Genomic DNA, 16,554 nt, shown 5'->3' on the forward strand with positions numbered 1-16,554 from the left:
TCTAAATTAAAACAAGTTCAAAGCTCTTTTACCTTACCAGACCTTAAAAGGGCCTTTTGTGGGGGCATGCCCCAAAGAAAACTGCTCTTTTGCCTGCAAAAAAACCACAATACCACCCCCCAACATTACAACCCACCACCCACATACCCCTAATCTAACCCAAACCCCCCTTAAATAAACCTAACACTACCCCCCCTGAAGATCTCCCTACCTTGTATTCACCCCGCCGGGCAGAACTCCTTATCCGATCCGGGCGATGTGTTCCAGCAAGCGGCAGTGAAGTTCAGCCAATCGGATTGAACTTGAATCTGATTGGCTGATTCAATCAGCCAATCAGATTTTTCAACCTTAATTCCGATTGGCTGATAGAATCCTATCAGCCAATCGGAATTCGACGGACGCCATCTTGGATGACGTCATTTAAAGGAACCTCATTCGTCGGGAAGTCGTCGTGCCGGAAGGATGCTCCGCGGCGGAGGAGCGAAGTAAGAAGATTGAAGATGCCGATTTGCTTGTAGACGTCGCCGATGGAAGAAGACTCTCTGCCGCTTGCTTCAAGACATCGCCCGGATGGAAGAAGACTTCACTGCCGCTTGCTGGAACACATCGCCCGGATCGGATCAGGAGTTCTGCCCGGCGGGGTGAATACAAGGTAGGGAGATCTTCAGGGGGGGTAGTGTTAGGTTTATTTAAGGGGGGTTTGGGTTAGATTAGGGGTATGTGGGTGGTGGGTTGTAATGTTAGGGGGTGGTATTGTGTTTTTTTTTTGCAGGCAAAAGAGCAGTTTTCTTTGGGGCATGCCCCCACAAAAGGCCCTTTTAAGGGCTGGTAAGGTAAAAGAGCTTTGAACTTGTTTTAATTTAGAATAGGGTAGGGAATTTTTTTATTTTGGGGGGCTTTATTATTTTATTAGGGGGCTTAGAATAGGTGTAATTAGCTTAAAAATCTTGTAATCTTTTTTTTATTTTTTGTAATTTAGTGTTTGTTTTTTTTTGTAATTTAGTTTAGTTTATTTAATTGTATTTTTAGATAGATATTTGTAGTTTATTTAATTTATTGATAGTGTAGGTGTATTTGTAACTTAGGTTAGGATTTATTTTACAGGTAATTGGGTAATTATTTTAACTAGGTAGCTATTAAATAGTTAATAACTATTTAATAGCTATTATACCTAGTTAAAATAATTAACAATTTACCTGTAAAATAAAAATAAACCCTAAGATAGCTACAATATAATTAATAATTACATTGTAGCTATGTTAGGGTTTATTTTATAGGTAAGTATTTAGATTTAAATAGGAATATTTTAATTAATAATATTAATATTAGATTTATTTTAATAAGAGTTTAGTTAGGATGTTAGAGTTAGATAGGGTTATTATACTTAATATATATATAATATAATAACGATATTAACTATATTAACCCTAATATAATTAGGGTTAATATAGTTAATATATATAATATAATAACTATATTAACTATATTAACCCTAATATAATTAGGGTTAATATAGTTAATATAGCTGGCGGCGGTGTAGGGGGATTAGATTAGGGGTTAATACATTTATTATAGGTGGCCGCGGTGTAGGGGGATGTAGATTGTAGGCAAAAGAGCAGTTTACTTTGTGACAAAGCCCCGCCAAAAGCCCTTTTAAGGGCTGGCAAAAGAGCTGTTACTTTGGGGCATGCCCCGCAAAAAGCCCTTTTCAGGGCTATTTGTAGGGTTAGACTTAGGTTTAGTGGTAGGGATAGTTTAGTATTTTAGGGGTTAAATAATTTAATATAGATGGCGGCAGGGTAGGGGGATTAGATTAGGGGTTAATCATTTTAAAATAGCGGCGGGGTAGGGGCTCACTTTAGGGGGTAGGTAAGGTAGATGGCGGCGGTGTTAGGGGCTCACTTTAGGGGGTTATAGATTTAATATAGCTGGCGGCGGTTTAGGGGTTAATAACTTTATTAGGTAGCGGCGGTTTAGGGGTTAATACATATTTTATTGTTAGGCTAGTGAGGGGGGATAGCGGATAGAGGGTTAGACGTGTCGGGCTATGTTAGGGAGGCATGTTAGACGTGTCGGGCTATGTTAGGGAGGCGTGTTAGACAGTGCGGGTGATTTAGACTTTAGTCAGGTTTTGTAGGCGCCGGCAGTTTCTAACGTGCCGCAAGTCACTGGCGACGCCAGAAATTTGTACTTGCGCAGATTTCTGGACATCGCTGGTTTGTCAGACTTACGGCACGTTAGCATCTGACGGCGACATATATGGGATAGCTCGAGTTGCGAGCTGAAACTGCGGGCGACGCGGGTTCCCTCGCTTGCGCCTCAAACTACGATCTATATCGGATCGCGCCCCAAGAGAACAAAATAAGTTACATAATAAAAATAAATTGGAAAGCTGTTTAAAATTGTATGCTCTATTTGTGAATCATGAAAGAAAACAAATTGTGTTTATGTCCCTTTAAGCAAATAAAAGTGTTTTTTTTTTTAAAGGCATCTTGATTTACAATACCTTATATTTAAAATTGGATTTTTAGCACCATGTTTTGCCTAAGGCATGTAAAGCTCACCTGTTCATGTCAAGGCAAACACTATAAACAAAATGAGAGTGGGATTTTCATGGGTTTTATGCAATTTAAATTTCAGTTACAAGTCTGAAATAAACACAGTTTAAATGCAGAAATCAGCTTCTGATGAGCAAAAAACGTATTATATTATTTAATTAAAAATCAAGATGACTAGTCTCTATCTAAGGAGTCAGTTCTCTTTTAAAGGGTCATGAACCCCAAAATGTTTCTTTCATGATAGAGCATGCAATCTTAAACAACTTTCTAATTTACTTCTATTATCAAAAGTTATTTGTTCAATTTGTATCTTTTGTTGAAAAGCAGGACTGTAAGCTTAGGAGCATACACTTGTCTGGTGCACTATATCTAAGCAGTTTTGAAAGAATATTTGCATATACAAGAGCACTAGATGAGACCACTATTTCTTGCCATGAAGTGCTCCAGAAACCTACCTAGGTATCCCTTAAAGGGACAGTCAACTCCAAAAATGTTATTGTTTAAAAAGATAGCTAATCCCTTTATTACCCATTCCCCAGTTTTGCACAGCCAACTTGTTTATATTAATATACTTTCAACCTCTGTGATTACCTTGTATCCAAGATTATTTTGGCAGGCCCCTGATCACATGGTTATGGATTTAATATCTATTTACTTGCATTTTAGCCAATTAGTTCAGTGTCATCCACAACTCACGGACGTGAGCACAATGTTATTTATATGGCTCACATGAACTAGCAGTCTCCTGTTGTGAAAAGCTATTTAAAAAAGCATGTGATAAGATAAGAGGCTGTCTGTAGTGGTTTAGAAACAGGCAGAAATTTAGAGGTTTAAATGTTACAAAATATATTAATACAACAATGTAGATCAGTGCTTTCCAAACTGTGTGTCGGGACACACTAGTGTGTCGGCAGTAGTGTGTAGGTGCGTCCCTGCTTCAGCACAAATTTTTTTTTACATTTCTTTTTTGTTTCTGACTTTCCGCCTGCCTGCTTCGCATATCACATGGTTGACACATGATTGATACCTAGGGGGTCACAGATCATCTTAAAGGACCAGTCAACACAGTAGATTTGCATAATCAACAAATGCAAGATAACAAGACAATGCAATAGCACTTAGTCTGAACTTCAAATGAGTAGTAGATTTTTTTTCTGACAATTTTAAAAGTTATGTCTTTTTCCACTCCCACTGTACCATGTGACAGCCATCAGCCAATCACAAATGCATACACGTACCATGTGACAGCAATCAGCCATTCACAAATGCATATACGCTTATTCTTGCACATGCTCAGTAGGAGCTGGTGATTCAAAAAGTTTAAATATAAAAAGACTGTGCACATTTTGTTAATGGAAGTAAATTGGAAAGTTGTTTAAAATTGCATGCTCTATCTGAATAATGAAAGTTTAATTTTGATTGAGTGTCCCTTTAACCTATTGGCGCAGCTCAGTGGGAACTGAAACTATTCCCATTGGTGGCACATTGGCTCCTGACTGCACGTGTAGTATCCTTAATTGGCTCGTGACTGCATGTGTAGTCCCCTTAATCGGCTCGTGACTGCATGTGTAGTCAGTGAGTGGGACAGCAGTGTGTTTGCAGCACGGGCAGTAGTCAATCGGACTCACCGAGCTCTGAGGGCGGCATCTTAAAAGCTGAGCTGAAGTCAGAGTTGTTGTTTTTTTTTGCAGCTAGCTCCCAGTAGTGCATTGCTGCTCCTGCTCTTGATATATGGATAGGAAGGGGAAGCTTAAAAATGCTTGATGATGAAATGTGAGTGTCTTTATCTAATATTCCACCAAATATTCTGAAATTGTGTTCATCCCATCAACCTCATACAGCCCATTAAAACAGTAAGTAGCCATTGGTGTTATTAAACTTTTTTTTAATTCTTGCACATACATACTGTTACTTGTAAATACATTTAGTTATTATATAATTTATGTATGTGTCCGTATCTCTTAAAACAAGTTAGTTTAACCTCCTGGTTGCCAGTACAACTGAATTACTGTGTCGCGAAATGATGTAGGTCTAAAAAGTGTGTCGCCAACATGAAAAGTTTTGAAAGCTCTGATGTAGATGGTGCAAAGCTGAGGAATGGGTAGTAAATGTGTAATCTATGTTTTTAAACAATAACAATTTTGGTGAAAGCTGTCCCTTTAAAGAAAGAATACCATGAGAACGAAGCAAATTTGATAATAGAAGTCATTTGGAAACGCTTTTATTTTGTTTAAATAGTATGCTCTGTATGAATAACAAAAGAAAATTATTGGGTTTCATATCCCTTTAATTATTTTCCATTGCTCCTTTTTGACCATTTTTCTTTTACTTGCAAAGATGTGAAATATACAAAAACTAGACAAGATATTAGTTATTTTTAGCTTGAATGTTTTAGTGTGCATATTTTGATGAATTTGATAGCATACAACTAGAATTTAAAATACAGGTGGAAGATATTAACAGACACACCCCAGCAAAACTGTATTTCATTACTATAAAAAAAAACATAGAAATAGATAATGATGTTAAAATTGTTTTTATCTTATCTCCTTTTAACCTCCAGAGAAACCACCATAAAAACCTATAATTGCTGTTTTCACAAACCATAGATTCTTAATGCCAAAGAGATGAGACAACTAAAACCACATGGTGGAAATGGTTTCGGAAAAACAGTATGATTTATGGGAAAAAGATTGAAAATAGAATTAAATTGATGGCTCATAATCTTAGATACATTTCTTAGATACCACAATAATTTTGTTTACTTACTTAGTGCTAATTGACTGACTGGGAGTTATCCCAAGGAAATTATGTGCTGTTTAAATAGAGAGTCATTCTCTATAGAATAGAAGTAAACAAACCATTACTATAATATGTGGTTCTAAACACTTTATAGCAGAAGATTTAAAGACACATATCCTTGAGGAATTAATTTGTCTAGATTAACTAAAGTTTGAATGACTTGCTATTTAGGGATCCATTTTCTCAAGCTGTGTACGCAGCTTTGGAGGCTGATAGGAAGCAGCTGTCATCAGACGGCTTCCAGACTTTTATGCCAGTTACTAGCTAGCGGATTAGAATCAGTCCGGACATATTTGCCCCGGGGTGATTGACAGCCACTACTCGCGCGTCACTTCTTGCGAATCTGGGCAGACAGGTTTTTGGAAGTGAACCTTGTCTGTCCGGGCTTTATTAAATGGGGCCCTTAATGTTAGTTGAAGGAAAGTTCTACCCAATATGCTACTCTCTCCATATGTAGAAGGTTCATATTTGATGTGCTAGGTATCATGTAAACCTCATGCAACTATAGATGTTAATTGAAGAAACCCCCACCAAAAAAAAAGAAGAAAAGAATATGAATATGACGTTGTCTTTACAATATAAATCTAGGCCAATTTCTTGTACACCATTTGTAATCCAAGTTCTCTGATTCTTTTCTTGAAACATGCCAATGTTTTAAAGCAGAATTCAAGTATACAAGAGATTAAGGGAAATTAAAGTAATTTTCTATATGTGTCACAAATTAATCTCTGTGTTGCAAAATATCCACTTGCAAAATAAATGGATTAAATGCATGTAAAATTGTTGTGTGTAATTTGCTTTTGCAATCCCTACAAAATATTGGCCTAGATTCAATTAAATCAGTTTGTCAAACTAATATCTTGTGGATAAAAACTCACCATTATATTGAAAAGTCTGAGAGATTTGTACCTGCACATCCTTGTCAGTCAAGAAGCCTCTATCTCTAACCTATAAAGCTTCATTGGCTGCAGGTTTGCACGAGCGAGCCTGTAGCCAAGAGTTAAAGGGACATGAAACCAAATTTTTTCTTTCATGATTCAGATAGAGCATGCAATTTTTATCAACTTTCTTATTTACTCCTATTATCTATTTTTCTTCATTCTCTTGGTATCTTTATTTAAAGCAGGAATTTAAGTTTAGGAACCAGCCCATTTTTTGGTTCAGTACCTGGGTAGCACATGCTGATTGGTGGCTAAATATAAATCAGACCACTGCTTCTTAACCCGCTACACCACCAGGGGTTGCACGCTTCTGCAAGTGTGCAATGATAAATGCGGGCAGCGTATTGCTGCCCACCAGAAGCGATGTTAGTGGACAGGGGCGAAGATGCCTTTAATAAATATAGCCCTTAGTGTATACAATGAGGTTCACAACTAACTATCAGCCTCCAAAGCTACGTACACAGCTTGAGAAAATGGATCCCTAAATAGCAATACAGTTATCATGAGAACAACCTTGTTAGCATAAAAATAGTAAGAAACAAGTGTGAGACAAAAAGGCACTTTACAGGGGCAATATGAATTCTGATTAATTCTGCATACTGGGCTGAGGTGTAGGGGAAAAATTCTGACCATGCCTCTAGAACAGGGCTGGATTGGCCTACCAGGATACCAGGAGATTTCCCGGTGGGCTGCAACAGCTGGGGCTGGAAAGCTACAATTTAAAGGGGTGACTAATGGATATAACTGGGTTGTAGGGTTGCTATATAACATCAATCTGACATTTTTATTTGATAAAAAGTAATATAATTTAATTCTAAAAAAAAATATTGGGGAAGGAGTATCACAGTAATCCCCTTTGAGAAAATGGGGCATGTGCTTTCTACCGACTCAACGGAAAATAGGGCTGGTCTTCATATTTTTCCAGGGCTGTTTTTTATTCCCAGTCCGGCCCTGCTCTAGAACATTCCAGAAATGTAATTATATCCAGCAAGGCTACTTTACAATAAACATAAATGTGATACAAATAAACACAAGTTCTCAAATCAATGTGATAATATAAATCACCAACTAAAATGCAGGAGAGCAATGTTCATTATTCATTTATCAATCTTGATACACAGTCCAAATGGTAACACCATATCTTTCAAAGTGAATAAAACAGACAGACTTTCATAGCATAACATTGTATCTACTTTATATTTAAACTTCAGCTGGTTAGCAATACTCACATTCAGATAAGCTACACTATCTCTAAGTAATGTATACACCCACGGCACACTAGAACTCTTCCTCTTAAAATATTTTATTATTAAAGGGATAGTAAACCCCAAATGTTTCTTTTATGATTCAGATAGAACATACAATTTTAAACAACTTTCCAATTTAATTCTATTATCAAATTGTCTTCATTCTCTTGTTATCCATTGCTGAAGGGACAGCATTGCACTACTGACAGGAAGCTGAAAATATCTATTTAGCCAATCACAAGAGACAAATGTGTGCAGGCACCAATTAGCAGCAGCTCCCACTAGTGTATATGTGCATATTTATTTTTTAACAAGGGATACAAAGGGCTCCATGTACTAAAGCGTCAATTTTCTCGCCGACAACGTGTCTGCTCGACTCGCTCGAACTCGCAGCTAGCGAGATGTTGCCCGCCCGCCCGCCATATGTACTAAAAAAACATAGAAAAAAATCTTGCGTCTAATCCGCATTGAGCACAGGCGAATGATTCATACATATGACGCCTCGCTAGTTGCGAATGTACTATAATTTGCTTACAACTTGTCAGTCATGTTTGTCCCACGTGACTGTAGGTGTCAGAAACGTCACATTTGTTACAGGAACATATTGCAGCACTATATAAAGTATAATTTATCGACTTTGTCAGACTTCCTAATTCCCGAAACTGAAGCTTTACTGACTTTTATTTTTATTGATAAATTAAGTATGGCTACTTCTCGATTGGATTCACAGACAAACAAATCGAAGAATCCACACTTCTCACACCAGCAGAACCTGGTTCTTGTCGATATGGTTCTAGACTCGTATGACTATTTATTTGGTTGTCGTGCAAAGCAAACTTCGAGTCTCCGGAATAAAGGTATCTGGACTCGTATCAGCGATGCTGTCAGTGCTCAGGGACCTGGGAAAAAGGACGTTGACCAGATAAAGAAACGGTACAATGATATTAAACGATTTGCCAATCCTTCCCGTGCTACCGGAGGTGGAACAGCTTATGTCGCAGATCTGACCGATTACGAGTAGAGACTGGTGCAGCGTCTAGGCCCAGAAGTAATCGTCGGTATTACAGATGATTGTGATAGCGACCTAAGAGGTAAAACATTTAATAACTCTAATTAATTAGTAGTATTTTAATTGAATGATGATCATATTGTAATTATCTAGTAGAGTCGGTTTATCCAAATAGTTATTAGTTAAATATATTTTGTCAAATACATTTTTATTGGCGACAATTTGGATTATGTAAAATATAGGCCTATGCAAGCTAAATTTTTCTATAGCTTTCTAATTAACTTCTGTTATCTAATTTACTTTATTCTCTTGATATCCTTTGCTGAAAAGCATATCTAGATATGCTTACTAGCTGGTTGCACATAGATGCCTCGTCTGATTGGCTCACCCATGTGAATTGTTATTTCTTAAACAAAGGGTATCTAAAGAAAGAATCAAATTAGATAATAGAAGTATATTGGAATTTAGTTTAAAATTATATTTTCTATCTGACTCATGAAAAAATATTTTGGTGTTTAATGTCCCTTTAATACTTAGGCATCAAATCAAACCAAGCTCAAACCACTAGTATAGCTATGTGAGCTCTGTATTAAATTAATGTTTGCAGATACAGTGCTAGATATTTGTATCCTAATTTGACATTTAATAATATATTTGTTATAAATCTATAAAAATGCATATACACACACACTGCATAGTATAAACTTACAAATGCAGATACACACACGCTACAGTATACATTACACACGCAGATACACATACACTACATATACACTTATACATGCAGATACATACACACACACATAGCATACACTTACACATGCAGATACACACACACACACACACTACATAGTTTAGACTTAATACATGCATATACACACACACTATACATGCAGATATTCAGTTATACATGCAGATATTCAGTTATACATGCAGATACTCACAATTCTTATATTAAATGTATACATGTAGATACACACACTACATAGCATACACTTATACATGCAGATACACACACACACACACTAAACTATGAAATGTCCTAATAAAATATAGACATTTTTTTTTGTTTTGTTTTATTTTTAATTTCAATGATTATTCTATTATCAAACCATTTTGTATTATATTTTAAAACTTTAAATAACCAAAAATTCTTATTTTATAATTTTTATTTTATTTTTTTATTTTCGTATTTTGTTCATATTTATTTTTAGTCATATATATAGATAACAATCTTCTCATTAGATTGTTTTTACAGTGGATTAATCATTGTTTGTCTACAATGCTAGTATTAAAATAGTCTAGACTTTGGTGGCTTACATAAAAGAATAGTCCAGAGGTTATGTAATCTTTTAAAAAACAATAGAATTATAGTGAATGGAATTCTGTCTTTTAACTTGTCATTTCATTAGCACATGAAGAAAGCACTCTTTCTTTGTCAATTAATCCTAATTAGGGAATAAATTCAATTATGTATCAACAAGCTGTTAAAAGTAGTCTTTTAACTTGTCATTTAATTAGCACATGAGCAGACGACTCTTTCTTTTACAATTAATGATAATAAGGTAATAAATTCAATTATGTGTGAACAAACTTTTACAAATATTTTCAATAGAAACACCCTTGAGTGTCTTTAAAATGTTATAATGTCTTTAACTAAAATTTGGATTGAAAGGGGATGAAATATAAACATATTAACCTTTCTTTACTATTAAACAAAGGTTAATATAAAGATATTAACCTTTGTTTACTATTAAATTCAATTTCTTCAACCTGGATAATTTTGTGTGTGCTGGACTGTCCCTTTCAATAACCAATAGAAATATTGAACAGTTTATTTATAGTGTATTATTCTTGGAGTTATAGAAACATGAATTACGTATAATTTTATTTATCATTTATCTTTTAACAGCTCGACCACAATCGGTGACAGCTAGGGGTGGTGATGATCATGCTTCAGCCATTCCATCAACCTCCTCAGGAACATCGATGACAAGTGGTGGTGGCCTTACTGGACAATTGATTCGCAGCACATCAACATCTAGCCATACCTTGTTATCAGCTGATACACTTCCAGATATCAGGACCAGCACCCCGGAAACAAGTGTTGGTAGAGGTACAGGTAAAAAAAAAATTAATTATTCTAAAATGTATTATTTATTTAAATTATACTATTTTTCATTTGATAACACTAGACACATGACTTATTTTTTAAAAAAAATTATATACATTTAAAACACAGCCATCATGTCAATTTTTGGTGTGTACAATATTAATTATCAATTGTGCATAATATTTAGAATTCAAAATATTGCACAATTTTTTTATTTTTCCACTGGGCATACTTTCTTTTTTTAAAAATAGTCTACACATTAATGTCTGTAATTTTTATTATTTTGAGAGAATATAAAATTGACTCTATTATAAAGGCTGTATAGACATATTTTAGGTTTGAAATCTATTTTGCTAGACACTAGATGAATACCTTTGTTTATTTTTGGTATTGGTATTCTATTGGAAAGCAAACCTAGTAAGGTTCATATGATAATTTGTAATCCCTTGAAGGCCGCCTTTTTTTTAGTTGTTTTTTCAAAATTGGGGAGAGCTAGCTAATGTAGGCCATATAGATAACATTGATATAACGCCCGTCTTATTTTTTGTATTTCAATATAAAAAAATTAAATGTTAATATATTTTTATTTTATGTTAATCACAGCTGACCTTGGACATCTTTTTAGGACCATGACGGGAAGTTCTCCACGGCTGTTTGATGGTGAGTATCTGTACTTGTAATAGATATGAATAATATAAAAATATTTATTTTTATTTTTTTGTTAGGCATCTATATCGACAATGAAACATATTAAAAGATATTTAAATGTTTTTATATATATATATTTATATAATATATATATATATATAAATCCAGACAATGTGCACTCTGGATAATATGTAAAAAAATACCTTGGGTGCTGATCAAGTATAAGTATAAACAGCAAACATAATAGCACTACAAAGGTTTTAAGTGTTAACTTTATTATTCAACATTTGCGTGTCACAAACTACCCATCCACAGACTTACAAAGATGCCCATGTAAGCTTGAGAATGGGTTGTTTCTGACCCGAAAACGTTAACTGATAAACTTAAAAATTTTACATAACACCTTTGGAGTGCTATTCTGTTTGATGTGTATATATATATATATATATATATATATATATATATATATATATATATAGTATATATATATATATATATATATATATATTTGTATATATAAATATATATTTATTTCTTCATTTGTATGTTGGGAAATATATATCTTTAAAAAAAAAATTTATTTACCAAATATTTATAAATTTACAATAACTTATAATTTCACAGATACAGAAGAATCATCAAGGGAAGTAATTTTAAATATGGTTGCTGTAGACCCAGAATTACCGGAAGTGGAGGAACAGCAAGCCAGGGATTGTGGAAGTGAGACCTCTGAATATTTGGATGAGATGTTGGATGCACAACCAATGGAAATACATCAACCTGTTCCTGATGAATCTGAAGTTCAGGAACCTACAGTTCACGAAAATGTAGAGCCAGCACCACAACAAGATCAGGCAGTGGTACCTGGCAACTCTGAAATAGATGGACAGCTTGATGATGTGTGTCTCAATGAAATGATTTCTCTTGCTAGACAATATAGGGTGGATCATAGAGAGTTACAAAATGTAATAATCACACACCTGGACCGAAGTTCATCATTAGCCGAAAGACAATTACAATTAGACAGAGTGAGGTTTGATTGGCAGAGGCGAATGGATGAAGACCGCAATGAACAGATCAATTGTTCTTTACGCCTCGCAGAACACACACTCAATGCTCTTCTGTCCATTATTAGGGAAAGAGAGGGACCTTCAGATCCCAATAGGCCAGTACATGATTGCTAGCCTTAAATTTGTTTTATATTTATAAATTTAATTTACACTGTGTTTGTGATTTTGCACTTTTTTATTCAGTTTTTATTTTTGTTACATATAATTCGTTATTTTTGAGTTCCGTTAATATATAACAAAAATTACAAATTTTATTTAAAGAGCATTTTATTTTTTTTGTTTTTTTAATAAAGTTAAAAAAAACAAGGAATCAAATTTTTTTTTTAATTAAAACTTTTTTTATTATTTTTTTCAATAAAACTTCTTTTTTATTACTTGTAAAACAAATTTTTATTTTTATAAAATACATTCCACAGAATTTTTTCAAAATATTTTTATTTTTATTTTGAAAGGTTCATAAAGTAAAACGTTTTAGCAACATATACAATATAATTTAAAACATTATTTTAATAAAATGCTTTTAAATGGCATATTTTTTTGTACAAAAAATCAACTTGTTCCATCAACATTCCCATTGTTGCCCTTATTTTGGCCAATTTAATTTTGAAATTATCATCCATAAAAGTTTGTGTGCTTTCATCTATTTTCTCTTCAAACAATTCCATACCTTCAAATAAATAAAAAAAAAAATTCATTAAGTTAAATGTACATATTAATCACATAACAAAATAGAAACAATATATACACTTTATATAGATATCTGTGTATACCTTCTTTTTCTTTTTGAGGTATAATATCCATATAATTTTCTGTCTGCACAATTTTTTCATCTAATATGTAAACATTGCTTGAACCAGAGGCTATAGGAATATAAAAAATAAACTTTTTAATTTATCAGTAATAGCTTTGAAATATTTTCGATATTTGACAATGGGAAATAAATAATATACCTTTGTCTATCATATTTTTTATAGGATGAACCATATTTTGTTCCATCATATTACTTTTTGGTGAGCCCATGCCATCCAATCCTATTTCCACTTGTACACCTTTGTCAAACAATTGACCTTTTTTATAAATTTAGAAAAAATGAAAATTAATATTACATTATTGTTGGAATATTTCCGTTTCATAAAAAAAAAAAAAATATTTAATACCTCTTCCAAAATTAGTATCATCATCGTTTGGGCATGTGTCATCTACATCAAGATCAAAGTAATAATTTTGTTGTTTTTGAAACAATGGATTATCTTCATAAGAACATCCAGGAATATCTACATGTGCATTAGATTATGAAATAGAACAGATTAAATTATTTTTAAATTTTTATTATTATTTTGATGCAATTATTGATTTATTACTTCTTTTATTTTCAATTTCTAACCCTTGTAAACACACTTCTATCGTAATGTACCTTTTTGAGTGTTGACGGACAATTTTTTCACTGCTCTGCTTGTTTTTGGAGTCCATAAGTGTCAAAGGAAGGGGTGGTGAAGATATCGCACTATTTGGAGTTTCAATCCTTATTTCTCGTAAATAATGTGGAATTTTTTTGGACTTTAATTTAGATTTTTTTTCATATCTGTTTGTAAAAATTAATGTTAATTTTATTATTTTATAGAATAATACATGTTATTTTTCATTTCATATATGCAAGTTGAAGGTATACTAAACACAAACATTTTAGTTCATGATTAATAATAATAAAATTGTAGGATTCAATCGCTCATTGAATCCTATTATCAATTTATATTTGCTCTTGTGATATCTTTATTTAAATATAATTAATTTAAAGCTTAGTAGACAGTCCATTTTAGGTTAATCAACAAGTATATCGCTTACTTATTGGTGGATACATTTAGAAAAACAATAAGCTATCATAAACAAGGTTATAAAAAATAATTGTACATTCTATTAAACTTAAAGGAACACTGAACACAAAATTTGTCTTTCAGTATTCAGATAGAACATGAAATTTTAAGCCACTTTCTAATTTACTCCTATTATCAGATTTTCTTCATTCTCTTGTTATCTGAAAATCTTGTTATCTTGAAAATCAAGAATGTAAGTTTAGATGCTTGACCAATTTTGTTGAACAACATGGGTTGTCCTTGATGATTGGTGGATAAATTCATCCACCAATGAAAAAGTGCTGTACAGAGTTGTGAATAAACACAAAATATTTTAAGACTTATTTTTAAAATAAAGATATCAAGAGAATGAAGAAAAAATGATAGTAGGAGTAAATTAGAAAGATGCTTAAAATTTCATGTTCTATCTGAATACTGAAAGACAAATTTTGTTTTCAGTGTTCCTTTAAGTTTAATAGACTGTATTTCAATTCAATCAAGGGAGAAAGGTAAAAGATGGCGCAGTTATTAAGAATACTATCAATAACGCTTAATAATTATACTTACAGGTTCTTATTAGACGTTTAATAGAATTATAATATTTAGTCTCCCTACGCCTCAAATCGCTGTACTTTCGTAGGCATTGACGTCTTGTCCTTTTTATCTTTGATACTCTGTACATCCTTCTTATCATTTCATATATAATATGATCACGACTGTCCTGCTTTACCAATCTAACTCCTCCCATACGATGAGGAAAATAGCATTCCATAGCATATACCAGGATGACTATTTCTCCAGCAGTGAAAGGCTCCTGTAGCGACATTTTAGTATCTGACGTCACAACTATACTTGTCAATCAAATTGACGCATGACTATTTTTAGTATATCGCAATATTTTTTGGTAATTCTATAGTTTTTTTAAATAGTTTGAAAATGAAGAATATTGTTTATCCAACTAACCATTACTAACAACAATTACATATTATTTTTTATGTACATATTTGTATTTGATAATATAATATAACAACTTTGTTTATGGATGAGCAATCTTGGATATACATTGGTTCAAACACTAAATTTTGCATGATGACTGAGCACATGTTAAATACTTATCGTCATGGATAATTGAGTTATAAAACATCACTAGATCCAAGGTTGTTGACCACAGCTAACACTACTAATATAGATATTTTAAAAGATTGTAATTCATTTATATTTCATCACATTACTATGTTACAAAATCACTAGTTAAATGTAGAATAGTATGTTGAATATGTAACTATTTAAAAAAAATTGTACTATTTTCATTATAGAACATCTGTTTCATGTGTTTTTTTGGTGTGATCAATGCAAATAATGTTAAAAAAAAAAAACAGCCACACACAATTTGCATATAACTAAATAATTCTTTAAATTGTTCGATAAAGATCAATTATCAAAATATTGGTTAGAAACCATGTCCCTTGTGGCCATGCCATGTCTATTTGTGTTCTCTCTGCAAATTTCTTCAGGAAAATCATTGAAAGGCATGGGAATATCTTCAACAATGGGGCATCCTCTTTTTGTGGCAATATTATGCAAAACACAGCAAACTAATATGATTCTAGCTACTTTTTCAGTAGAATACTGCATTGCACTGCCAGATCTGTCCAGACATCGGAACCTCATTTTCAATAATCCATAAGTCCTTTCAATGACACCCCTTGTGGTCTTGTGTGCTTCATTAAACCGAATATGTTTCCTGAGTTGAGGGTTATTATAGGGTGACAGAAGCCATTCATAACAAGGGTAACCAGCATCCCCTGTAATTTAAAAAAAAAAATATTAAAGTAAGTCAATTTTTACTAATTGAAATATTTTTCAAAGAAAAATGTTTTTTTTATTAATTTTCGATGCTAGCGTCAAATTAGTATAAATTTATAGTAAGAATGTATATTTTCGTTCAAAAATTATTAATAAGCAATTAGAATAATTCATTTATAAAGGTTTTGATCGATATTACATTAACCCCTTAATGACCAACGACGTATGGGGTACGTCCTGCAAAAAAATGCAGTTAATGACCAAGGACGTACCCCATACGTCGTTGGTCTTTGAAAGCAGTGGAAGCGATCCTGATAGCTTCCAGCTGCTTTCATGTTATTGCAGTGATGCCTCAATATTGAGGCATCCTGCAATAACTGTTTTTAGCCATCCGATGCAGAGAGAGCCACTCTGTGGCCCTCTCTGCATCGGCTATCAATGGCCGTTATCGTTGGTGGGTGGGAGCTCATCCAGGGAGGCGGGTGGGCAGTCATTGGTGGAGGAGGGGGG

Source organism: Bombina bombina, chromosome 11, assembly GCF_027579735.1.
Source record: "Bombina bombina isolate aBomBom1 chromosome 11, aBomBom1.pri, whole genome shotgun sequence".
Taxonomy (NCBI): Eukaryota; Metazoa; Chordata; class Amphibia; order Anura; family Bombinatoridae; genus Bombina; species Bombina bombina.